The sequence below is a fragment of the Capricornis sumatraensis genome, chromosome 9, assembly GCF_032405125.1.
Source record: "Capricornis sumatraensis isolate serow.1 chromosome 9, serow.2, whole genome shotgun sequence".
In the NCBI taxonomy this organism is placed as follows: Eukaryota; Metazoa; Chordata; class Mammalia; order Artiodactyla; family Bovidae; genus Capricornis; species Capricornis sumatraensis.
The window spans coordinates 56122127-56139457 of NC_091077.1; positions in this window are offsets into that span (position 1 = coordinate 56122127).

A 17331-nucleotide genomic window follows, 5' to 3' on the forward strand; every position below is an offset into this window, starting at 1 on the left:
ATTTTTTAAATGTTATCAGAATTGAATAATATTTGCAAAGAATAACAAAGTATAGGAGAAAAATGCAATATAAGCTGCAACTTGCTACAGAGGGAATGCTTATGGGTTTCTTCTGATGCTTACCTAGTGGAAATTATGATGTCAAAACCATTATCTTAAGTTAACCATGTAACCCTGATATGACTACAAGCATACAAGAACAGTGGACACTAAAACTGTGTGGCAGTGCTTTATCATTCAGAATATTCAGAGTCTCATATTACTTTTATGTTTTCATCCAATAGAAACCAAGCTTGTTTAAGGGCACTAGTGGTAAAGAATCTGCCTGACAATGCAGGAGACATACAGATGGAGGTTCGATCCCTGGGTTGGGAAGATCTTTTGGAGGAAGGCACGGCAACCAACCCCAGTATTCTTGTCTGGGAAATTCCATGGACAGAGAAACTTGGTGGGCTCCAGTCTATAGGGTTGCAATGAGTCAGACACGACTGAAGTGACTTACCACGCAAGCTTGTCTAAAGTCTAATAATGATTTAACAATCTCCTAAGATCACATCTGTATTTCCTGGGCTGAGAATCATCATTTACTGTATCTTTCTCCCTCTCCGTGCAGCATGGTAAATGTGACAGCTACAACTGGGCAGCTATCTGCAACTTGATGGAAAGCACTGTGTGGTCTGCTACGTCTTTATGCAGAAACATTAATTAATAGAATTCACTCTGGGTTGAGCAATGTTTAATTAACTGAATTAATTGAATTTCCACTGATTACAAAAAGTATAACAGCACCAACTGAAAGGAACTACTTTATCGTTGTAACTAAAAAAATTTCATTTCATGATGTTGGTTGTCCTGTGAAACTCCAAGGATGTATTCAGGATCAAGTGAGTTGACTGGGAATGGTCAGCAGGGCTGCATGCCTCTGTATTCATTCTCTGGCACTCATGATACCTCTGTTGAGGCTGTGTAATTATATGGGTAATTATTCATCACACCAGAGTGTGCTGAACTGAAACAACTGATAACGCTGCTTTTTTTTTACCGTCCTAATTTGGCTTTCATTTGGAAATATGGAGGTAAAAGGACATTTTCTTCTAAAAACAGTGAAGTTGATTTTTTTTGATTAAGAAAAGAGAGTGGGCTACTTACAGAAAATTGGCAAAAGAGAGTAAAAGAAATAAAAATAACACATGATGGTAAATATTGTGCCAGGTGGTGTCCTAATGCTTTATTTTTTTAATTTTATTAATCAAATTCTCATAACAGTCCTCTGAAAGCATTATTATTATTTCACTTTACATAGTAAAGGAAATTAAGGCTTTGAGAGGCGAAGCAACCTATCGAAAGTCACACAAAGATGTACCCATAACTCCAACTTTCAGAGATAATCACTCAATATTTTAATAGTTCCCCCCATACACATATCTTGTTTGTATCATGACTGTGCTAGGCAAGTGAAATATTTTATTTCTGTCCATTTTTATAGCAAACATTTAGAATGAAGTCAATCATTCATGTTATGGAGATGACAAAACTAAGATGCAGTTTGTTTAATCTGTTCAGGGTCATACAAGTATTGGGTTGGCCAGAAAGTTTGTCTGGATTTTTCCACGGTACAGAAAAATCTGTATCAACTTTTGGTCAACTCAATAGTTTGTGTCAGGGCCCAGATTTTAACCCATGTACCTCTGATTCCAAAGCAGGTAGCTTTTTCAATATATATCACTGCCCCATTTTCTCAATATTAAAATTATCAGTGCTGAGATTTAACCTTTCAACCTCCAGACAACAAAACTATGTTCACTGGGTCACCTTTCCACTTAAAGATTCACATTCTGTGGAGTCAAGTGAGGTCTGCCTTCATGGGACACATTTCTTTCATACAGTATAGAAAAGACATGAAACATAGGAGGGTGCTCCTTTAATCTCAAAATTTCATTACTGGGATGTAACTCTGGAATTTTCTTAATAATTGGTTTATTCAGCATAATTTATTTCATTTGCCTTGGAAGTAATCACCTTTGATACTCACTCATCCTTTCATGGGAAAAGGCAATGGCAACCCACTCCAGTACTCTTTTGCCTGGAAAATCCCATGGATGGAGGAGCCTGGTGGGCTGCAGTCCATGGGGTAGCTAAGAGTCGGATAGGATTGAGCGACTTTACTTTCACTTTTCACTTTGATGCATTGGAGAAGGAAATGGCAACCCACTCCAGTGTTCTTGCCTGGAGAATCCCAGGGACAGGGGAGCCTGGTGGGCTGCTGTCTATGGGGTCACACAGAGTTGGACCCAACTGAAGTGATGTAGCAGCAGCATCCTTTCTATTCTAAGGAAAGAGTCAGTTCTCTGGAAGGAAAACATAGAGTCTTTAAAGTAGGGGTATCCAGCACAACCGGGGGTAATATACCTCTAGTCTCTTCCAGGCAAATCATGTGTAATCACTAATCATTACAGTAGTCCACTAGTGGGAGGAAGGGAAGTGGGCTCCACTCTCTTCTCCTGTCAGTCACTCGTCAAGCCAATAGACACCCCTGCCCTTGTCTTGTTTTATTAAAGACCCTGCCAAGTATAAGAGCTTCCCTGAAAGCTAAGTTGGTAAAAAATCCACCTGCAATGCAGGAGACCCTGATTCGATTCCTGGGTCAGGAAGATCCACTGGAGAAGGGATAGGTTATCCACTCTAGTATTCTTGGGCTTCCCTGGTGGCTCAGCTGGTAAAGAATCCACCTGCAATGTGGGAGACCTGGGTTGGATCCCAGGGTAGGGAAGAGCTTCCAGAGAGGGGAAAGACTACCCATTCTAGTATTCTGGCCTGGAGAAATCCATGGACTGTATAGTCCATGAGGTCTCAAAGAGTCAGACACGACTGAGCAACTTTCACTTTCAGGCACAACTGTCACTCAGCCCTGGCACAGAGCAATTCTTAACCCTAAACAGTTGCTCTGACAGCTAATACCACACAGGCCCAGGGAAAATACATTCTGCATCTCTTATCCTGTGAATCATCTTTATTCAGAAGCCTGTGGTAGGCCACTGCTGATGCATAGGTGAACACAGTGCAGAGCATAAAACAATTCTGCAGTATTTACAACGGTGATTTATCAGGGTTGAAAGACATTATGTGATAGTAAGCAATGAATATTCCTCTTAAATTTACAGACATTACTTGTAGATCTGAATATAACATCTGTGAAATGTTACTGATTGTTTATGTTCACAATTAGATGAAGCTTGAACTCTTCTATTGAGAATACCTTTGCTTAAAATATTTAATCGCTTAACAAAATTTTTTAAAAGAAAAAATATTTTAAGGTTTAACTAAGTAGTAGTTTTTTGCCATTTATCACTGTTTTTTTTTAATAATTAGAGGATAATAGCTTTACAATGTTGTGTTGGTTTCTGTCATACAACATGAATCAATCATAAATATATCTGATCTGAAATGGACTTTTTTTTAGATTCCACATGCAATTGAGATCATACAGCATTAATCTTTCTCTGACTTATTCTACTTAGCATAATGCCCTCAGAGTTAATCCATGAGTCACAAACAGCAGGATTTGTTCATTTTTTCATGGCCTAGTAATAATCCATTGACTGTAAATACCACATCTTCTTTGTCCATTCATCCATCAATGAACACCAGTGGTTTTTGCATCTTGGCTATCATAAATAATGCTGCTGTGAATATGGGGGTATAGATATATTTTAGAGTTAGTGTTTTGCTTTCTTTGGAGTATATTTCTAGAAGTAAGATTGTTGATCATATGTAGTTCTATTTTTAATTTTTTGAGGATCTATCATACTGTTTTCCACATGGCTATATCAGTTTATAAGCCCACAACAGTGTACAATAGTCTTCTTCACATCCTTGCAAGCAGTTGTCTCCTGTCTTTTTGACGATGTGGCCACTCTAATAGGCATGAGGCGATACCTCATTGTGATTTTGCTTTGCATTTCCCTGATGACTAAAGATGTTGAACATCTTTTCATATAACTGTTGGTCACTTTGTGTCTTTTTTTTTTTTTTCTCAAAATGTAGGCCTTTGCCTATTCTTAACCGGATTTTTTTTTTTCTTTAGGGGCAGGTTATTTATTTATTTATTTATGCTATTGAGTTCTATGAGTTCTTTATATATTTTGGATACTAAACCCTTTCCAGGTATATGGTTTGCAAATATTTTTTCCCATTCCATAGGTTGTCTTTTCACTCTGTTGACTTCTTTTGCTCTGTAGAATTTTTTACTTTGATGTAGCCCCACTTGTTTATTTTTGATATTGCTCCTTCGGCCTTGCTAAGTCACTTCAGTCGTGTCCGACTCTGTGCGACCCCATAGACGGCAGCCTACCAGGCTTCCCCGTCCCTGGGATTCTCCAGTCAAGAACACTGGAGTGGGTTGCCATTTCCTTCTCCAATGCGTGAAAGTGAAGTCACTCAGTCATGTCTAACTCTTAGCGACCCCATGGACTGCAGCCTACAAGGCTCCTCCATCCATGGGATTTTCCAGGCAAGAGTACTGGAGTGGGGTGCCATTGCCTTCTCCGCCTATGCCTTAGATTCTATTAAAGAGAAAAAAAAATCTATCAAAAAATCAAAAGACACAGATGTGTATAGCGGACTTTGGGACTCAGAGGGAGAGGGAGAGGGTGGGATGATTTGGGAGAATGGCATTGAAACATGTATACTATCATGTAAGAATTGAATCACCAGTCTATGTCTGATGCAGGATACAGCATGCTTGGGGCTGGTGCATGGGGATGACCCAGAGGGATGTTGTGGGGAGGGAGGTGGGAGGGGGGTTCATGTTTGGGAACGCATGTACACCCGTGGTGGATTCAGGTCAATGTATGGCGAAACCAATACAGTATTGTAAAGTAAAATAAAGTAAAAATAAAAATTAAAAAAAAAGAATTATTATGGAAAGATAAAAAAAAAATCATTGTGAAGACCCTTGTCAAGAAACTTTACCCTATGTTTTCTTATAGGAGTTTCATGGTTTTGTCTGACATTTAAGTCTTCTTGAGTTAATTTTTTGAGTGGAGTAAGCTGGGGTTGTATAACTTATTTTTTTAATTTATTTATTTTAGGCTGTGCTGGGTCTTCATTGCTATGGGCCTTCTCTAGTTGCAATGAGCAGGGGCTACTCTTTGTTGCAATGCATGGGCTTCTCATTGTGGTGACTTCTCTTGTTGCAGAACACAGGCTCTGGGCATGTGGGCTTTCAGCAGCTGTGGGCACAAGGGCTCAATAGTTGTAGTGCACAGCTCAGTTGATTTGTGGCATGTAGAATCTTCTGGGGCCAGGGATGGAACCTGTGTTCCTGCATTGGCAGGCAGATTCTTATCTACTGTACCACTAGGGAAGTCTTATATAGCTTATGTTTAATATTATAATTGATTAATTTAGTCCATAACTTTTACATATTTGCATACGGTCTTAGTAGTATTAGCAGGCTCTGCAATTGTTAACAGCTGATCCAGTTAGAAATTGCCACACATAGCATTAATTTTCCTTCATCTCTGTTATTTTTATCTGTTATTTAGTCCTTCCAGGTAGCTATAGAGGAAGCCAGATCCCACAGCCTCAGCCATGGTGCTTCATGTCTGGTTGGAGCAGAGTGAAGAGCCACCATTTCCTGGGTCTGGTTGGGACAGTCCTGGGTACAGGAAGCACCTGACCTCCCTCTGTGGCAGGTACAATGGAGACCAACTCAGAGCCCAGTCCTTACTGAAGGGAGCTCAGAGAGCTGGTGGCCTGTCTCTCCACAGCACAAGCAGCTAAGTGCTATGGGTTGATCTGGTGAAGCAAATCTAGGAAAACACTTAAAACTGAATCTGATATACCTGCTAAAGATGCTCTTTAACTCTACTAAAAGGAGAATACATCTCACTCCCAACATATCAAACCTGACCCACTCCACACAATCTAGAATCTCCCAGTCCTCTGTGTGTGACATGCCTACTCAACAGATTCCACCTACACCCACCAAAACTGTTCTTAAATATCCATCCACGGAGCAATGGATAAAGAAGTTGTGGTACATTATACAATGGAATACTACTCAGCCATTAAAAAGAATGAAATACTGCCATCTGCAGCAACATGGATGGACCTAGAGACTGTCATACTGCGTGAAGTAAGTCAGACAGAGAAAGATAAGTATCATATGATAACCCTTATATGTGGAATCTAAAGAGAAATGATACAAATGAACTTATTTACAAAACAGAAACAGACTCACAGACTTGGAGAACTTGTGATTACCAGGGAGGAAGGATGGGAGGAAGGGATGGTTAGAGAGTTTGAGATGGACATGTAAACACTGCTGTATTTAAAATGGAAAACCAGCAGGGACCTATTGTATAGCACAGGGAATTCTGTTCAGGGTTATGTGGCAGTGTTATGTGTTATGTCTCCTCAGTTTGGAGGAGAATGGATACTAATATATATATCAGTTCAGTTCAGTTCAGTTCAGTCACTCGGTCGTGTCCGACTCTGCAACCCCATGAATCGCAGCACACCAGGCCTCCCTATCCATCACCAACTCCCGGAGTTCACTCAGATTCATGTTCATCGAGTCAGTGATGCCATCCAGCCATCTCATCCTCTGTCGTCCCCTTCTCCTCCTGCCCCCAATCCCTCCCAGCAACACAGTCTTTTTCAATCAGTCAAGTCTTCACATGAGGTGACAAAGTACTGGAGTTTCAACTTTAGCATCATTCCTTCCAAAGAAATCCCAGGGCTGATCTCCTTCAGAATGAACTGGTTGGAGCTCCTTGCAGTCCAAGGGACTCTCAAGAATCTTCTCCAACACCACAGTTCAAAAGCATCAATTCTTCAGTGCTCAGCCTACTTCACAGTCCAACTCTCACATCCATACATGACTACTGGAAAAACCATAGCCTTGACTAGACAGGTCTTAGTCAGCAAAGTAATGTCTCTGCTTTTGAATATGCTGTCTAGGTTGGTCATAACTTTTCTTCCAAGGAGTAAGTGTCTTTTAATTTCATGGCTGCAATCACCATCTGCAGTGATTTTGGAGCCCCAAAAAATAAAGTCTGACACTGTTTCCACTATTTCCCCATCTATTTCCCATGAAGTGATGGGACCGGATGCCATGATCTTCGTTTTCTGAATGTTGAGCTTTAAGCCAACTTTTTCACTCTCCACTTTCACTTTTATCAAGAGGTTTTTTAGTTCCTCCTCATATATATATATATAATTTATATATATAATTCTACTGTCCACCTGACACTATCACAACATTATTAAACAGCTGTTTGTTGTGGTTGATTAGTCACTAAGTCGTGTCTGACCCTTGCAACCCATGGATTGTAGCCTGCCAGGCTCCTCTGTCCATGGGATTTCCCAGGAAAAAAAAATACTGGAGACAGTTGCCATTTCTTCCTCCAGGGGATCTTCCCCACCCAGCAAGCGATCTCACGTCTCCTGCAATGGCAAGTGGATTCTTTACCACTGAGCCACCAAGGAAGCCTATTGAACAGCTATACTCCAATATGAAAAGTTTAGAAAGGAGTGTTCATTAGCTCCATTTGGAGTGTAGCCATCTGAGATTGAGTCCACCAACGGAGATCATTTCAGTTCAGTGTGGAGCTCTGATTTGGAACAGAGAGATGATCTGACAACTGCACCCAACTGCAGCCCATGTACCTTCAGCAGGGAATGAGTCGTAGGAACTGAGCCATCAGAACCAGCAGCTCCATCAGGACAGGGAAAAGGGGATTATATTTACTTAGATCCCATTTGTTTTAGGTGCTTTTCCCAAAACTCTGACAAAGAGCCTAAACCTGAGCACTTATATGTGATCATTTACCAGGCCTGCTGGGCTTCCTTGGTGGTTCCACCTGCAGTGCAGGAGACACAGGAGACCTGGGTTCGACCCCTGGATTGGGAAGATCCCCTGGAGAAGGAAATGGCTACTCACTCCAGTAGTCTTGCCTGGAAAATCTCATGAATAGAGGAATCTGGTGGGCTATACAGTTCATGGGTTGCAAAGATTCAGATATGACTGAAGCAATGGAACACAGCACAGGCTTCCTGGCAGAGGTGGTCTGAGCCCCATGTTTTGGGGCCTGTCTAACACATCAGTTCCCCTAAGTATTCCTTGCTCCAGCCCTCTGTGTGTTCAGTTAAAATGGGAAGTGAGGCACAGTGAAAGAGAGGTCTTTTGAAGGGAGGAGGCAGCTATAAACTCTTATGAACACCACCACTAACTGTGCAACCCAACAGGCATGAGCCATTATCAGACTGAGAGAGGGTGCCAGATGCCTGAAAATGACTAATGACCGCTACCTATTCTAGCCATTATTCTTAGAGGCAAGTTTAGAACCTGAATGCCCAGCAGTTCCAGGATATGTACATATATATCCTGTCTGTATGGATGGGTCTGTGATTTAGTGCTAACAAACATATCTCTAGGAGGAAAATAGATGTGCTAATAGACAAAGATTTAAGCTGCAGAAAGAATCATCAATCTCCTCTGCTATAATGGTCATTTTGGCTTCCTTTCTTGTAACGGGATATTTTAAAAAAACATTTTTTTTATTGCCTATGCTTACTTTTCAGTTTTCACACATTATAATTCCAAGTTTTGAATTTCTTCTAACTATATGATAGGATACTGTAGACACACTGATTCAAGAGTGTTTTCACAAATTAATGCTGATTATTCTGAGTGCTGAAGAATTGATGCTTTTGAACTGTGGTGTTGGAGAATACTCCTGAGAGTCCCTTGGACTGCAAGGAGATCCAAACCGTCCATCCTACAGGAGATCAGTCCTTGGGTGTTCATTGGAAGGACTGATGCTGAAGCTGAAACTCCAATACTTTGGCCACCTGATGTGAAGAGCTGACTCATTTGAAAAGACCCTGATGCTGGGAAAGACTGAGGGCAGGAGGAGAAGGGGAGGACAGAGGATGAGATGGCTGGATGGCATCACTGACTCAATGGACTTGGGTTTGGGTAGACTCCAGGAATGGACAAGGTGATGGACAGAGAGGCCTGGCATGCTGCAGTGGGACACGACTGAGTGACTGAACTGAACTGATTCTGTGATTGACTAAACTTACATACCTACATCTCTATCTAGGTAACTGGACACCTAGTGGGTGGATGGATAGGTAGGTAGATAGGTAGGTAGGTAAATAGATATGTAGAAATATATTTTTAGTTAAGGAGTTGGAAAATATATTTTTGTCTAAGACGATGTACCAGAGAAGGCAATGGTACCCCACTCCAGTACTCTTGCCTGGAAAATCCCACGGACAGAGGAGCCTGCAGTCCACGGGGTCATTAAGAGTCGGACACGACTGAGAGACTTCACTTTCACTTTTCACTTTCATGCATTGGAGAAGGAAATGGCAACCCACTCCGGTGTTCTTGCCTGAAGAATCCCAGGGACGGGGGAGCCTGGTGGGCTGCCGTCTATGGGGTCGCACAGAGTCGGACATGACTGAAGTGACTTAGCAACAGCAGCAAGAAAATGTACTCTTATTTCAATAAATATTTACTGAGCAGTTAGTTTCAGCACTTATACTGAGCCTTAACACCAGTGGACACTGAAATATAGCTTCCAGAAAGAACTAAAAAATGGGTGGCAACTAAGCATTCAAATAGTACGTGACCACTTTCTGAAAGGCACTGTCATTTTTCCAAAGTTATTTTCACAAAGTCATGTTGATCACAGGGACATTTTGATGTAATTCTTTTTTTTTTTTCCTTGATCTAAATTAGGGGGCAGAACAGACATTCGCTCACCCTCATTCCATCCCTGACTCCACTCAGGGGATGGAATAGAGCTCAAGGATGTCTTAGGCAGAAGGGATGAAATAAAGGTCTGAGATCTCTTCAGTATCTAAAATTGGATCATTAGAAATGGTTCTTACATTTTGACACATCAAAATGCCTCTACCTCAAAGTGGACATGGCAAATAATAGAGTTTAATCAGTTGCATTAAAATGTAGTATTTGATGCCTGGGGCTTTTTCTTTCCTATGCATTTGTAAGCAAAAGAATAGAACTAAGAATTAATCAACACAAGGAATATTAACAGAGAGGGATGTTCTTGAAGCTCAGAAGAGAGGGCATCACTGTAGAATAAGGTGTTTTGAGCAGAGTTCATGTGGAGGTGAGATCCAAGCGAGATCTGAAAGATAAAAGGAAAAGTGACACGAGCAAAGGCACAGGGGCTTCTTTGAGGGACTGGATTGAAGTGTTCATGTTGCAGAAGAGCAAAAACTAAGGACAGGAAGAAAAGATTGGTGCAGAACTTCAGAAAGATTTAACAGCTAAGCTAAAGAGTTTGAACTTTTGCCCTGCTGACAAAAACAAGCCTCCGTAACTTAGGAAGCCAGTTGCATTGAGTATTTAAAGACACCTTGCTGACAAAGGTGTGAGATGTGCCTAGTAAAATAATCAATAATTACTTTTGATCTGGTTCCACACTCACGAGTAACAGTAGCTAATGTTGACTGAGTTCTTACTATGTCAAATACTGGGCTTAGTCTTCCTGTCTCACTTAATCTTTGCAACTACCCTATGAGCTTCGTATATTATTGCTCAGGAAACAAACAGTAAGTTTAGCAATTTTCCTAACTTATATGCGATCAAGAGGGTGGAGCAAAGATATGACCCCAAGAGGTGTGACTTCAGCACCCATACTATTAACCACGAAGCTGTCCCGCCTCTCCAAGCAGCCTTGTAAGAGAATGACTTTCCTGTAACCTGCTAAAAGGAATGGCTGCTCAAGTCAACAGCAGTCATGTCTTTTTACTACTGATATGACACCAGAGGGGCTCCCTGGTGGCTCAGATGGTAAAGAATCTGTCCACAATGCAGGAGACCCAGGTTCGATCTCTGGGTTGGTAAGATTCCCCTGGGGAAGGGGATAGCTACCTACTCCAGTATTCTTGCCTGGAGAATTCCATGGACCAAGGAGCCTACCAGGATATAGGGTTGCAAAGAGTTGGACACAACTGAATGATTAACACTTTCACATACCAGAGGCCTTCTCTTGACACCCAAACCACACCATGGACTAGCAACTCAAACCATAGCTTAACCACTTACTATATCTCTCTTTGCCTCAGCTCACTCATCTGGAAAACATGGAGATTATAATAGCATCTCATTTCTAGGCTTGTTGTGAGAATTAAAGGAATACATGTAAACTATTTAGAGAAGTACTTGGCACCAAGTAAGCATTTAGTAAGTGTTTGTAATAATCACTGTGTATTTGGGGGAAATTTAATCAGTTAGCAACCCAGTTTTCAATTGGTTTCCTCTGTCATTTGGGTAGAAGAGAATGTGAAGGCTCTAGCTTCGTCTGCTCAACATTTTTATTTCTCCTTACAATCTCAGCTTCAAAGATTGCAGGATACTGATCATTAGCTACACTGTGGTAATTTTACCAAAGAAAATGCCACTTTGAAAAGCCTTTCTGAATATCCAGAGATCCTTATCCAAGTGACAATCACCATGTGTAAGTCTGTAGACCTGTTTGAAACTGTCATAATGGTCAGGATTTATATTAATGGAATAATCAATTCTTAACTACAGAGAAGAAAGACATTTGATAAAGTCTAACTCAGACTACCTGCTCAGGCTCACAATGCTGGATCATACCTTCTTTCTGTCCTCTCTAGCTCCATCTATTGCATCTCTTGACCCTACCTGAAAGTTATACCCATCTTGATCTTTTCTGACACACACTTATCCATCTGACACACACTGTTATTCATTTCCTATTGGTTGCCCAGGAAGTGTCCATCTGTAGCTATTTCAAAATGCATCTTTATAAATTCTGACTCTCACTCTCCAAGATTACCAGGTAACTTTTTTTTTCCCATAGCAACTAAGAAAAGAGGAAGGCATCAGATGAAGGCTCGCTTCTTCCCCCTTCTCTTCCTCAGATTCTCTCTAAATAAATATTCCAATCCTCCCTTGAATAACATTCTATTATTACTAGTCTGGGTATTGCCAGTTCTGCTTACCTTGTAAGCCTTCCCACCTTAACCCCACCAGTCTCAAAGTTTTAACCTCTTCTTCCCAATTTCACTCATCTGTGATGGGCAACAACCCAGATGTATCAGTCAAAATGAGCTGGCCTTGTTTTGTTTTTGTTGTTTTCTTTGATTACTTTTTTATGAAGCAGTTACATTACTGAGGCAGTTACAAACTAACTCTGAAATCTTGGTGATGTGCAGAAATAAAGGTTTATTTCTCATTCACTGTATGTCCAAACAGTGCTGGCAGAGGCTCTGCACCCCACGGTCACTCAGGGACATGGGCTCACAGAAAGTCTAACACCTTGCTCTTGTTTAGTTTCTAAGTTGTTTGGGACTCTTTTGCAACCCCAAGGACTGTAGCCCACCAGGCTCCTCTATCAATTTCCCAGGAAAGCATACTGGAGTGAGTTGCCATTTCCTTCTCCAGGGAATTTTCCCGACCTAGGGATTGAACCTGCGTCTCTTGCATTGCAGTCAGATTCTTTACTGCTGAGCCAACAAGGAAGCTGCCTCTAATATCTTACAATGTCACCATCTCACACAGAATTTCAGGAGTGTCTGAAATTTCCTGAAGTTTTTTGGCAGAGCCAGAGAAGAGTGAGAGGGGCTCATGGCATGCATTCTGTGCATAGCACACCCCCTGCCTGCACAAGTATTCCCTACTTAGAAGGGCCTATATTTGTTTTAATTCTCAGCTGTACCCATCTTGAAATTTTAACTTTTGAGTAAAAGTCCTCATGTTTTAACTTTTCACTGGGACTCACAGATTGTATAGTCAATCAGAGGGTTCCATAGGAATTCTTAATGGCCATGTTTTCCACCTATCCCTCTCTGGCCAGTACTCAGGACAGGGCCTTGATTTTTGTAAGAGTAGTGGGAACTGTAGCTTTTAATACTTTATATATTGGTGAACACAAAGTATTTTCCTTGTCTCATGAACTTTCCTAAGCAACAGCACAAATTCCACTATGGTTAGAGTTCAGTTCAGTTCAGTTCAGTCGCTCAGTCGTGTCCAACTCTTTGCAACCCCATGAATCGCAGCATGCCAGGCCTCCCTGTCCATCACTGGTTAGAGTTAAATGGACAAATAAAGACACACTGCTGCCCAGAATGTTGTCTGCTTCCCATAAACCCTGGTGTAAGATTACGTGGAAGAACACAGAAACTTCTGCCTGCTCTTCAGAAGCTTATATTCTAAAATAGTGTTTTTCACACTTTAATGTGCATCAAATCTCCTGAGTAAAATGGAGATTCAGAATTGATAGCTAGGAAAAGGAACAGCTATTCTGCATTTTTAACAAATTCTCAAGCAATCCTGGTGCTACTAGACTATAGAACCCTACCTTAGGTAGCAAGGTTCTAGGTAATGCTATGAAACAAAAATATGTAAAGTAGCAAGTTAACACAATATATGTTTAAAGTCATTTCTGCTAAATACTCATCTGGTGAAAAAAAAGGTTAAAAGTTTTTGTAATTATAAATAAAATTTGATAAAATTAAGTTGTGGTGTTTTTTTTTTTTTTTTTTTCCTGCTGGACATCTATGTTCCAGCAAGTTTCTTTGCTGTTGCATTACCAGTATGCTTACATTCTTCATGTTGCTTTTGTTCAGTTGTTGTGTCTGACTCTTTGCCACCCCATGGACTGCAGCACACCAGGCTTCCCTGTCCTTCACTATCTCCTGGAGTTTGCTCAAACTCATGTCCATTGAGTCGGTGATGCCATCAAATCATCTCATCTTCTGTCGTCCCCTTCTCTTCCTGCCCTCAATCTTAATGTGAGAGAGGAGGAAAGAAAGCTCTTCTCATTTGCAGGTTTATTCTTGGTCTGCTTCCATAATAGGTATTGCCAGAGAATAGTGATTAATGCTTTATTTGTGAAAACCTGCTCACCTGAGAATGCACAATTTGGCAAAATCTGCTGCTGCATCTGTTCTCAGACAATAGCCCCTTTGTTCTGCTCAGCCAAACTACAATGGCTACTGTGGGTTCTCATGAGGCAGCACTGGCAGGAAAGAGGTTGGAAGGTGGGCTCATTTGGAACGGCAACAGAGAGGATGGATTTTCACTTCCATGGTATATGGTATCACTTGACTCTATAGGTAAGTAACAGCCTGGGTATGCAGGGAATATTCATTTTGTTTCTCTCCCACTTTTCACTTCCCCAAAATTCACAGCATAATATTAATTCACAAGTTTCAAGGTTTAAAAACTGAGAAAGGTCAAAAGGTTTGTTGAAGGATTAGGTTAGAGTTTAATATAATGAAGAAACAGAGTCAAATACATTCTCTGAAAAAATTCAGTGAAAAGGCTGGCTTAAAACTCAATGTTAAAAAAACAAAGATGTCTGACAGCTTATCCCATCACTTCATAGCAAGTTCAGTTCAGTCTCTGTCATTTCCAACTCTTTGTGATCCCATGGACTACAGCACTCCAGGCTTCCCTGTCCATTGCCAACTCCTGGAGTTTACTCAGACTCATGTCCATCGAGTCCATCCAACCATCTCATCCTCTGTCTTTCCCTTCTCCTCCTGCCTTCAGTCTTTCCCAGCATCAGGGTCTTTTCACATAAGTCTGTTCTTAGCATCAGGTGGCCAAAGTATTGAAGTTTCAGCATCAGTCCTTCCAATGAATATTCAGGACTGATTTCCTTTAGGATAGACTAGTTTGATATCCTTGCAGTCCAAGGGACTCTCAACTGTCTTCTCCAAAACCACAGTTCAAAAGCATCAATTCTTTGGTGCTCAGTTTTCTTTATAGTCCAACTCTCACATCCATACATGACTACTGGAAAAATTGTAGCTTTGACTAGATGGACCTTTGTTGGCAAAGTAACATCTCTGCTTTTTAGTATGTTATCTAGGTTGGCCATAACTTTTCTTCCAAGGAGCAAGCGATGGGGAAAATTGGAAATAGTGACAGATTTTATTTTCTTGGGCTCCAAAATCACTGCAAATGGTGACTGCAGCCATGAAATTAAAAGATGCTTGCTTGGTCCTTGGAAGGAAAGCTATGAAAAACCTAGTCACTGTATTAAAAAGCAGAGATATCACTTTGCAAACAAAAGTCTGTATAGTCAAAGCTATAGTTTTTCTGGTAGTCATGTACAGATGCGAGAGTTGGACCCTAAAGAAGGCTGAGAGCCAAAGAATTGATGCTTTTGAATTATGGTGCTGGAGAAGACTCTTGAGAGTCCCGTGGACAGCAAGGATATCAAAACCAGTCAATCCTACAGAAATTCAACCCTGAATATTCATTGGAAGGACTGTTGATGAAGCTGAAGCTCTGATACTTTGGCCACCTGATGCGAGGAGCTGACTCATTGGAAAATACCCTGATGCTGGGAAAGACTGAGGGCAAGAGGAGAAGGGAGCAACAGAGGATGAGATGGTTAGATGGCATCAAGGATTCAATGGACATGAATTTGAGCAAACTCTAGGAGATAGTGAAGGACAGGGAGGCCTGACATGCTACAGTCCCATGGGTTTACAAAGAGTCAGACATAACTTAACAACTGAACAGCAACAACAAATTATCTGAACTAGTCCCCATTTTTTAGTTGGTAGGGGAATCAGTGACCATCAAGGGCCCATAGTACCCTAGACTCTTTTCCTAATGGCCATTTCAAAGTGTCTATTTTCCAATTGCAGCTTGAATATCCTGGCCATAAGTGATTAGAGTACACAGGTAGCTCTGCAACAGTTGTTCAAAACATTTTCAATTATATCATTTTATATTTAGGGGGTATTTGAAATAGGCAGGGACCATGAGAACTTTGTTATGGGAGCAAAAAGAGATGCCAGAATAGTGACTCAGCTGAGAACACAGCTCTACTCAGCAACAGAGTTGGGACTGATTCCCTTTGTCTTTCATAAGATTGAAGAACACGTCCCTGCCTGCCTAGCCTTGCATTCTAGGAGCCTCACTCCATCTTTCACTTTTTGTATTTCATGTAAGTAACACTGTAAAATTTGTTTGGTTTAGTTTGCTAAACCTAAAGGAGCCAATTTTTTTTTCTTTTTTTTCCCAGTTTTATTTATTTATTTATTTTACTTTACAATATTCTTTGGTTTTGCCATACATTGACATGAATCCACCGTGGGTGTACATGTGTTCCCCATCCTGAAGCCCCCTCCCACCTCCCTCTCCATCCCATTCCTCAGGGTCATCCCAGCGCTGAGCACCCTGTATCATGCATTGAACCTGGACTGGTGATTCATTTCACATGTGATAATTTACATGTTTAAATGCCATTCTCCCAAGTCATCCCACCCTTGCCCTCTCCCACAGAGTCCAAAAGACTGTTCTATACATCTGTGTCTCTTCTGCTGTCTCGCGTACAGGGTTATTGTTGCCATCTTTCTAAATTCCATATATATGTGTTAGTATACTGTATTGACGCAGAAGGCAATGGCATCCCACTCCAGTACTCTTGCCTGGAAAATCCCATGGATGGAGGAGCCTGGTAGGCTGAAGTCCATGGGGTTGCTAAGAGTCAGACATGACTGAGCGACTTCACTTTCACTTTTCACTTTCATGTATTGGAGAAGGAAATGGCAACCCACTCCAGTGTTCTTGCCTGGAGAATCCCAGGGACAGGGGAGCCTGGTGGACTGCCGTCTATGGGGTCGCACAGAATCAGACACGACTAAAGTGACTTAGCAGCAGCAGCATACTGTATTGGATTTTTCTTTCTGGCTTACTTCACTCTGTATAATAGGCTCCAGTTTCATCCACCTCATTAGAACTGATTCAAATGAATTCTTTTTCATGGCTGAGTATGTGATAATACTCCATTGTGTATATGTACCACAGATTTCTCATCCATTCATCTGCCGACGGACATTCAGGTTGCTTCCATGTCCTGGCTATTGTAAACAGTGCTGCGATGAACATTGGGGTACACGTGTCTCTTTCAATTCTGGTTTCCTCAGTGTGTATGCTCAGCAGTGGGATTGCTGGGTCATATGGTAGTTCTATTTCCAGTTTTTTAAGGAATCTCCACACTGTTCTCCATAGTGGCTGTACTAGTTTGCATTCCCACCAACAGTGTAAGAGGGTTCCCTTTTCTCTGCACCTTCTCCAGCATTTATTGCTTGTAGACTTTTGGATAGCAGCCATTCTAACTGGTGTGAAAAGGTACCTCATTGTGGTTTTGATTTGCATTTCTCTGATAATGAATGATATTGAACATCTTTTCATATGTTTGTCAGTCATCTGTATGTCTTCTTTGGAGAAATGTCTGTTTGGTTCTTTGGCCCACTTTCTTTTTTTTTTTTCTTTCATTTTTACTTTATTTTATT